The 9,673-nt window shown below is 48.7% G+C and overlaps 1 protein-coding gene across 1 annotated transcript in view; it reads right to left on the reverse strand.

The window, feature by feature from the left end:
- RFTN1 (raftlin, lipid raft linker 1) overlaps window positions 1-8,394 on the reverse strand; it is a 193,294-nt gene extending 184,900 nt beyond the window's left edge. The window contains exon 1 of the mRNA XM_044915709.1: window positions 8,108-8,394. The gene's annotated coding sequence lies outside the window, so the exon portion shown is untranslated. The remainder of the gene's footprint in view (window positions 1-8,107) is intronic.
- Between the last annotated feature and the right edge of the window lie 1,279 nt (window positions 8,395-9,673).

A 9,673-nucleotide genomic window follows, 5' to 3' on the forward strand; every position in this document is an offset into this window, starting at 1 on the left:
TGGAGGCAGGATTCCTTCTTCCTCAGGAGACCTCACTGTTTTCTCTTAAGTCCTTCAACTGATTGGGTGAAGCATGCCTCACCCACATTATGGTGACTACTCTGCTTTACTCAAAGTCTCCTGATTTAAATGTTAATCACGTTAAAAAAGAAAAATAATCCACACCAACACCTAGACGTGTCTGACCAAAAACTGGGTACCATGGCCTAGTCAAGGTGACACATGAAATTACTCATCACACTCTCCTTTATTAAGCATTTACTACATGCAAAGCATTATTCTAAACACTGAAGATACCAAAGTGATGCAAAAAGCCAAAAAAAAAAAAAAAAAAAAGGGAACAACCCTGCCCTGAAGGATCTTACCTTCAGGGGCAGAAAAACAGACAATACACAAATAAAAATAATAAAGGAAATTCAATTTTAAAAGTATGTCGAATAAAGAAAAATAAGGCAGGGAGGAGGGAGAGCAAGCACAGGGTAAGACGATGCAATATTTAAAATTCTATTTTTTTAAAGATTTTTATTTTATTTATTTTATTTATTTGACAGAGAGAGAGCACAAGCAGGGGGCACAGCAGAGGGAGAGGGAGAAGCAGACTCCCCGCTGAACAGGGAGCCTGGTGTGGAGCTGGATCCCAGGACCCTGGGATCATGACCTGAGCTGAAGGCAGACGCTTAACGCAATGAGCCACCCAGGCACCCCAATGATTCAATATTTAAAAACAGGATGATCAGGGAAGGCCTCACCCAGGTGGTGATGTTAAAGAGACCATGGGATGAGCGGGGGATGGTGTACCGGGAAAGGTGGCAGCAAGTGCAAGGTTCCAGGATCTGCCTGGGGAAGAGTGGTGGCTGCAGGTGGCACATGAAATCAGAGAGGTGGGGGAAGCAGGTTGTACGGGCTGTGCAGATGGTGGTAAGGACTCTGGCTTTACCCTGAGATGGGAGCCCCTTGAGGATTTCAAGCCAAGGGTAGACATGATCACTCTGGTCATGACTGACGTGGAAATGGGGAGACCAGATGATGATGGGGTATGAGCAATGATCAAGTTCTGGATATATTTTAAAAGTAGAAAACGAGATTTATTGGTAGTTTGGAAATAGGTAGTTTGGAAATAGATTTATTGGTAGTTTGGAAAAAGAGGGCATCCAAGACATGTCTAGGGTTTGTGACCTGAGCAACTGGAAGGCTGGAGTGGCCCCCTTCCGAGCTGGGGATGGCTATGGAAGGAAGACAGGAGCTTATTTTAGATGTGTTAACTCCATCGGGGTGGGTAGCTGCAGGAACCAGTCCTGAGCTCAAGGGAAAGCTCTGGAGCTTTTGGTAATGCCTCATCTGCTCATGTGACAGCCAACTTCCCAAAGGTGGCAATCATGTCTTTCTCATCCCCAATAGCAACTATCCCAACACCCTGCCCCAACAGATGCACAATAAATCTACTTATTTATTTATTTATTTATTTATTTAGAGAGCACGCACACAAGAGCAGGGGAAGGGGCAGAGGGAGAGGGAGAATCTCAAGCAGACTCCATGCTGAGCATGAAGTCTGATGCGGGGTTCAATCTCATGATCCTGAGATCATGACCTGAGCCTGAATCCAGAGTTGGATCATCAACCGACTGAGCTAGGCAGGCGCCCCGAGATGCACAATAAATACCTACTAAACCAACATCCTTCAGGACTAGGACAGACCACTTATTATCTGGTAAAGGATGGAAATTCTGGAATATTTGGAATATCTGCCTGTCTCTCTCAGGTTCACCTTCTTAACAGCATAGCATAGCAGTTGGCTGCACAAGTTCTGGAACCAGAGTGCCTAGGTTCAAATCCCAGTGTCTCTACTTCCTAACCCTGTGACTTTGAGGAAGCTGCTCAACTTCAGGTTTCCCAATTATAACATGGGGGTATCCCCGAAATCCACTGGCAGGGTGAGGATTAAATAAATTAATACTGAACAGGGCTTAGAAGAGCTCTGGCACATAGAAAAAGTAGTATAAATGTTAACTATTATTAGACATATTACCGGTAATTACTTGTTATCCACTGTAAATATTATTTTTTACCTGCCTATAGCCATAATTACACCACACTGCAAAGGGTGCTTATCCGGTGTCCCAAAACGGTGGAAAAGGTCCAAAAGCCCTCTCTAAGTTACAGAAGAGTTTAAATGAACAATCTGATTTCTAGTACTTTACATTTTCAAAATTTGGCAATACATGATTCAGTCACATTCCATTAACCAGAGTCTGTGATTAACCACCTCTCCTCTTATCCAACTTTATGAATGAGATCTATTACAATAGTTTCTTCAAAATTAGGCATTTGGGAGCTATTCCATAAAACCTGAAGGATTGCCCAGGAAGTACTTCCTCAGGGTGAAATACAAAGTAAGAAATTTCAAAACACACACACACACACACATTCATGTACACACGAATGGAAGTTGATAATCCTCTGCAAGAAATAAATGCTGACAATCAAGGGGGTCTGCCTATAGAACAACAAAATGGGATATTGTAGTTATAAAAGCCAAAGAAAGTTGTCACTGAAGTGCAGCCGGCTTCCAGGTTGCAAAAGTGTGGCAACATCCAATACAATTTCATAAAGTCGCTTAAGAGTTGGTCTGGGCTCCTGGGTGGCTCAGTAGGTTAAGCGGCTGCCTTCAGCTCAGGTCATGATCCCAGGGTCCTGGGACAGAGTCCCGCATGGGCTCCCTGCTCAGCGGGGAGCCTGCTTCTTCCTCTCCCTCTGCCCGCCCCCCACTCGTTTTCTCTCTCTCTCTCTCTCTCAAAGAAATAAATAAAATATTTTTTAAAAAATGAAAGAAAGAGTTGGTCAGTATCAGACGAGCTGGGCAAAACACAGCTGAAGTGGACTTTGCACCACTGGCTGGTGTTGGTGCCCCATGATACCTGAGGGCTGAGTCCTCTCTCCTTTGAACCACAGAAGAGGGGCAAGCCAGGGCATACCAGCCACCCCCCTCGTCCTGTGCTACCAGGACACGGAAGCCGCCGGGCCCCCTCCAGTACTCCCTACACACCACAAGGGCAGTCAGACCCAGCAAAACTCCAAAGTGAAGCCCTCGATACCCCAACTAGTGTCTCCTCCATCTCAGCCTTGGCAGGTAGCCATCAGGCGTAGAATGTGACCTGATTTTCTAGCTCTTTGGTTCTGGCCCCGCTGAGAGCCAATTCTTCTTCCTGAATTCAGCCCAGGTGGGGAGTAAGTCACACAAATGCATATTTAAAAGCTCAACCGAATTCTTATTTGGAGAGCAAGGAATTAACAGGGCTCAAGCAGTGGCCATCACTTGCCTGCTGTACGGATCTTTTCACAAAAAGCATCCTGGTAAAATATGCAATGATAATAACGAAAGCCCCTCTGGGGGCCCAGGAGTAAAGGGAAACTCAAATTTATGTCAAAAACTGAATGTGAATGGGAGAAAAGATCACACGCACACAAAACCTTTAAAAGGTAAACATAAAAGAAATGTCTGGCTAAATGTATCTCTTTGTCAGTGAAAAATAGCCTAAGCCTTAGCCAAGTGTGTTGCCAATTCCTCAGCTGAAGGAAAAGAGACGCTTACCATAGAGCAAACAGGACTTTCAGCCATGATGAAAATACTCAGCCTCTGCACTATCCAAGGCCCCGGCCCCGGATAACCACATGTGGCTCTAGGGCACTTGAAATGTGGCTAGTGGGACTGAGGAGCCAAATTCTTTCATTTTAATTCATTTTACATTTAAATGTAAGTAGCCACAGGTAGGTGGTGGCCAAGGTGTGGGACCACTCGGCTACAGACACTCAAACTCAACAGCTGGCAAACGTCTTTCTTTTCCTCCAATGAAACTAAAATCACAGTCAACCAACAATATCTTAAATTGTCACCAAAATACTTTGTATCTCGATACAGGCCCTGGCTGCCCCAAACTCAGAAAAAACAGAAGAAAGTGATTCCAGTGTGTCATTTCTTGCCGAGTGGGTGTGCCTATCCAGTTTTAGTGTCTATCACCCTATGGCTTCATGTATTTGGAAATCTGTGCTTGTAGACGTATTCTCATTTGCGAAACCAGAACATCAGAGTCTCTTCCCTTTGTCTAGGAAACGTGAAAAAGTGAACTTAGGGCAAGTTACTTAACCTCGCTAAGCTTCAGTTTCCTCGAGGCTAAAGTGCAGATAAGAGTAGAACTTGCCTCTCCTGAGGATTAAATTCAAAGAATGCATGTACAGTGCCTCACAGTGCCAGGCCAAGGGTAAGCACTTGGCAAGTGGGAGCTATAATTATTATTTTGTTAATAACAATAGTGAAATCTGTAATAAAATAAGAACGGTGCTACTAAAATAGAAGTTGACAGTCGGCAAGTTTTCCTAGGCCAAAACACTTTGAACCTGTTTCCAAGGCTACGGTAAAGTAGCCTCTGGAGAAATACATCTTGGGGACATCTTGGCACTCACGGTCAACCCCCAAACAGGCAATCACCCCGTCGGGTACCACAAGTCACCAGAATCGTTCAGCTGAGACTTAACTGTGCTCCTACTCTGTGGCTGTCAGATCACAACAGTTCCCAAACACAGGGCAAAGCGCGAGACTGTCTTCTGACCCAACTGAGACACCTCGGCCAGAGGCGAATATTTCATTCTGGGGTCCCACGCAGGCCGGGAGGCTCCATTCCTGTTTCCTGAATCAGCCAAGGCCAGGTTCAGAGGCGGGTCCACAGAACGGGACCAAAGGGTAAGGGGACCTGAGGGGACCTGGCCCATTTTCTCAGCCAGGACAACGAGAGCGTGTCGACAGGTCATGTTTCTCACTGACAGGCCAAATCACTTTAACAGGAAAGCTGTTTTCTGAGCCTTCAAAAAGCCAAATCTGATCTGCCTCGCAAAGCAAACACAACCTGCTTTCCGCAGCCAGCTGTGAAAGCCGGTGAAATCCAATGGGAATCTCCTCCACCAAGTTCACATCAGCCAGACCAATACGTCAGAAATCCCCCAGGAGTGGTGAAGCAGAAGTATGGTGGAGTTCCGTGGGGTTTGGGGGTTATTTTTTCTTTATATAGAAAGCACTCAATCAATCTTCTTTCACAACCAAGGGTACATTCCCCTGTGGAATTCCCTTCTCTGAAGATCTCTACAAGTAAAATATTTGTCTGATCATCTGCAATAATTTAAGTGTAAACTCACTCACTGGCGGAGTCAGGGATTTCTTACAACTCCTCCACCTATAAAAACAACGTGCTTTGGACTGTCTCAGGTATCCAATTTCTGTACCCCTCCAGCCCCAAAACACTGCCAAGCCACACCCTTGACTTTGGGATAAGAAAACAGGGTTGTCGTATCTGGAATCTCGTACTTGTGTTCTTTGCTGGTGGCACTGTAAAAATGGTACAACCGTGTTGGAGAAAGATTCAGCAGCTTCTTATAAGGTTCACATACACCTCTTCTATGACCTAATGATTCTGCTTCTGGGCATTTACCCACGAGAAATGAGAACATATGTCCCTAGGAAGACTTGTACACAAATATTCATAGCAGCTTCATTCACAATACTCCCCCCACACTGGGACTAACTCATGTGTCCATCAACAGGGGGGAATATATTAACAAACTGTGGTATGGACATATCCTGGAATATATAATTCAGCAATTAAAAAAAAAAAGCCCAAAATACTGATATATATAACATGGTTGAATCTCAAAACTATGCTGAGTAGAAGAAGCTTTACACAACACCGTAAAACTCCATTTATAGGAATTCAAGCAAGACTAAACTAACAGTGAGAAACAATCAGCATTTGCTGCCCCTGAAAGAGGGGCAGGGACTGACCGGGAATGGGGATGAGGAACTTTCGAGGTGATGGTAATATTCTCTATCTTGATAGCAAGTAGGGTTACACAGGTGTGCACATCTATCAAAACATTATGCAAATATTACTCTCAAGATTTGTGCATTTCACTCTATGCATACACATTTTACCTTAAGAAAATCGTGAACATATATTGAACTCTAAATAATAATAAGGGCACTGAAACATCTAGCAGTGACCTGTACCAATGTCTGTAATTTACTTTAAAGTGCATAAAACAATGGGTTGGGACTTATCAATGGATGGGATTTAAGTTGGGAATTAAGATGGGTAGAGGGATGAATAAATCGACAGATGTGTAATAAAGCCAGTACTGCTAAATTACACTCTAGATATGGGTATTTGGGGGTTACTGTTCTTGCAACTTTCTTATATTTTTAGAAATGAGATAGGTGGGGAAAGAGTCATAATACCCACACTTTAGCCCACCAAGTTAGAAATTTGGCAAGACACCCATGCCCACCAAGCCATGGGCGCACACAATTTCAATTCTGCAGAGAAGTGAAGATTGGAAGAACACAAGTAGCTTTACAGGAACTCTAATCACTCATGCCAAAGATTTTCTGCCTGTTTCCCTACAGACAAAGCAATTATTTGAATGGAAGCCAAAAATTCCTGCTCAAGAGGGAGAAAAAGAACTCATTCCCAATTTGTTCTCTTTCAATTCCTGCACCAATCTATTAGCTAACTGCACAACACTCCACTTCCATTTGCCCCGTGTCCATTGAGTCAAAAGACTAACAAAGAAAAACCAACCCAGCGACTTGATATACAGAGGATGAGGTCCCAGTTCTCAGGACCAGAAACCGCGCTGAAGGCAAAAGAGGATGCAGAGTCAGTCTGAGGTTAAAGTGATTTCACTGAGGTTAGCACACACGCACACACCAAAGAGCCCCAAACAGCTTGTTGCTTAACCCCTCTGTGGGGTTTGGTGACATCTGGGGTCACTTGAACTTCGTAGGGAATTGAGCTGTTCAGAGGTACAAATTAGGAATCCCGGCAGCCAGGGACACGTGGGGTGCATAGCATGCCCTACCCACAGGCTCAGAGGTCGCACACATTACCCCCGCCTTCCTTCCTGGTTCTTATCCTGAGATGACACAGGATGGCAGGGCCTGGAAGACGCCTAGCCTGACTGCGCGCCCAGCATCTGAAAACAGCTGTACCAATTACAAGAAAGGACTGTTGCTGGAAACCCAGGGCAGGCACTCAATTTTGGCATTTGTGCCAGACTTTAAAAATATAGATATACTTTTTGTTTGTTTGTTTTTAAGTTCCCCAACAAACTCACTGCCACCACCCAGTGTCCCTGGGGACCACCCACTACCACATGGGGCAGCTAAGCATGAGCTACGGGAGGCAGCAGGCAGTGCGCCTGGGTCTAGCACTTTTGGCTTCCACGCGGTTCTCGCTGCCAAGACGGCGATAACCTGGGTCAAGGGCACGGGCCCTGGTCGCGGGGGAGGGGGAGTGTTGCATGCCTGACAATCGGGTTTTCTGAAATGTACGCCGCCACCACCACCCCGCCATGGCCCAGACCTACCCTGGCGTCCCTTGAGCCTGGGAAAGTGGGTTAGGATGAGGAAAGAAATCCCCTTACAGAAGGGGAGATGCCGTTTTCAGTGCCCGGGACTCCCCGCGCCCAGGCTCTCTGTGCCTCCGGTGGCTGCGGCGCTTCCTCTGGATGCGCGGCAGGTCTGCTCCCATCTATCCAGCACCCCTGCCCCAGCAACAAACCCACCTCCCAGGGCGCACGCAGAAGGGCAGCCGGGAGCCGCCTCCCACTCCCCAGGCCCCGGCCTCCCGCCCTCCTGAACCCGCACTCCGTGCCCAGCTCCTGCCTGATCTTTACCAAGGACCCCCTGCAGCAGTGTCCCAGACCCACCTGTAGCCTCAAAGCTTCCCCTCTGCTTCCCTCTTTGGCGCCCCCGAGCCCGCAGAGCCCACGACCCCTAACAAACTGCTCTAGGTGCCTCTCCCCACAGCGTGCCAGGGATGATTTTTTTTTTTTTTCCCCCAAAAAAGTTGGCCAAGACCGCTGCGTGCGGTGGACCGGCGCCGACTCCATCCAACCCGGGCGGGGGATGCGGTTGTGGGGGCGGTGGCCCTCTGGCAGCCCCGGCAACCTGCAAGGAGGCGCCACGCGGGGCTCCTCCGGTCCGCCGCGGTCCCGGTCCGCGGGGCCAGATGGCCGGGCCTGTGCCCGCCGACACCCCAAGTCCTGTCGCGCGCCCACCTACCGTTGGGAACTGGCTGAGGAGAAAGCGCCGGCGCGGGCTCCCCGACACAGCGTGTTCCGTCCCGGGAGGAAAGTTTGTGCCATACAGCGCAGGCGGCGCGGGGAAGGCGTGGGCGCCAGTGGGTGGGGGCGGGAAGCGGAGGCGCGGCGCGCTCGGCTGTCAGTCCCTCCCGCGATCTGGGCGTCCGTCCCTCCGCGGAGCCCGCGGCCGCCGCGCTCCCGCTCGCTGCGCCCTGAGCCTGGCGCGCTCCGGCTCCAGCCCCGACGCGCCCCCGCCGCCGCCGCGCGTCCGCCGGCTACACTTCCTCTTCCTCTGAACTCATGTGCAAAATATGCTGCGCTGCATCTTCGGGGGAGCCGCCGGCCCCTGACCGCCGCCGCGGGAGCAGCGGGTCCTCCCCGCGCCCCTGGGCGCCCTGCACCCCCTCGACGCCCGGCGCCGCTGCCTCCACGCGGCGGGCCACGTGCGCGCCGCACACGCTGCAGCCCGCGGGCGACCCTCGTTGCCCCTCCGCGCGGAGGTCGGAGGCTGCGGGATCCACCCTCTCGACCCCTCCTAACCAAGGGAGTGCACGTAGGGCACCAGGTGCCCTCAAAATTTGAGCCGGGATGCTGGATGGTGACTGCCACCAAGGGGCTGATGGCTGAGGGTGTGGGAGGATAATTGAGAGTGGGCCGTTCCTCCTTCCCATTCCACAGGTGGGTCACCCCCCACCCCCCGTCTAAGTTACTTACTGAGTTAGTGATTAACGAAGGAGAGGGATAATGCCACCAGCTCCTTGCCACACCCTATTCCACCTACTTCAGGTGTCCAGAAGGTTTGAGGTCTGGGGAACCATCTCGGCCTGCAACTTTAGGTTGCCCAAGGAGACAATTATATAAATAAAGCACCAGGGCAGGGCTGACTTAGTAAAGTGAAAACGTGAGGCAGAGAGCCCATTAAAAAGTATTTTTTTTTCCTTGGAACTTTTTAAACAAAGCAAAATTACAGTGTAGGGGTTAAAAGCAGGAATCCTAGAGCCAGTTAGGGTTGGCCTGGCCTGGCCTCCATACTTACTCCCTGTGTGATTTGGGTAAGTGCCTGAACTCCTCCGGGCCTGTTTCCTCATTTGTTAAATAGCACTTCCTCCTGGGCTTTATGTGTAAAGTGTTAAGGAAGCACTCTATAACTAGCTATTATCATTATTATTATTAATATTATAAGAAGACTGCAACAAGACAGCTAACATAATCTAATTAATTATCTACATTTTCTGGTTCGGAGAAGAGGGGGCCTTAGGCATTAGAGCCCAGAGAGTGGTGGGCTGGTTTCGGGCCCCAACAGTGTTTTGATGAGGTCCTTCTGGTACTAATAACCACCCCCCCCCCAGGGGGTAAGGAAGAGCTATTTTGTCTTCAGGAATTCCTGTTTCACACAGGATTCTCTCAGAGATTTTCTTCCTTATTTTCTTTTTCCATAGCCATCCCAGTTATGTGTTCCTCCCTCCTGCGCCCAACACCATTCTTGTTTGTGTTTTGTGTTTTGTTCCTTTCCCTTTCCAGCTCACCACTTGCCAGCATCACTCAC

This window comes from Neomonachus schauinslandi, chromosome 1, assembly GCF_002201575.2.
Source record: "Neomonachus schauinslandi chromosome 1, ASM220157v2, whole genome shotgun sequence".
Taxonomy (NCBI): Eukaryota; Metazoa; Chordata; class Mammalia; order Carnivora; family Phocidae; genus Neomonachus; species Neomonachus schauinslandi.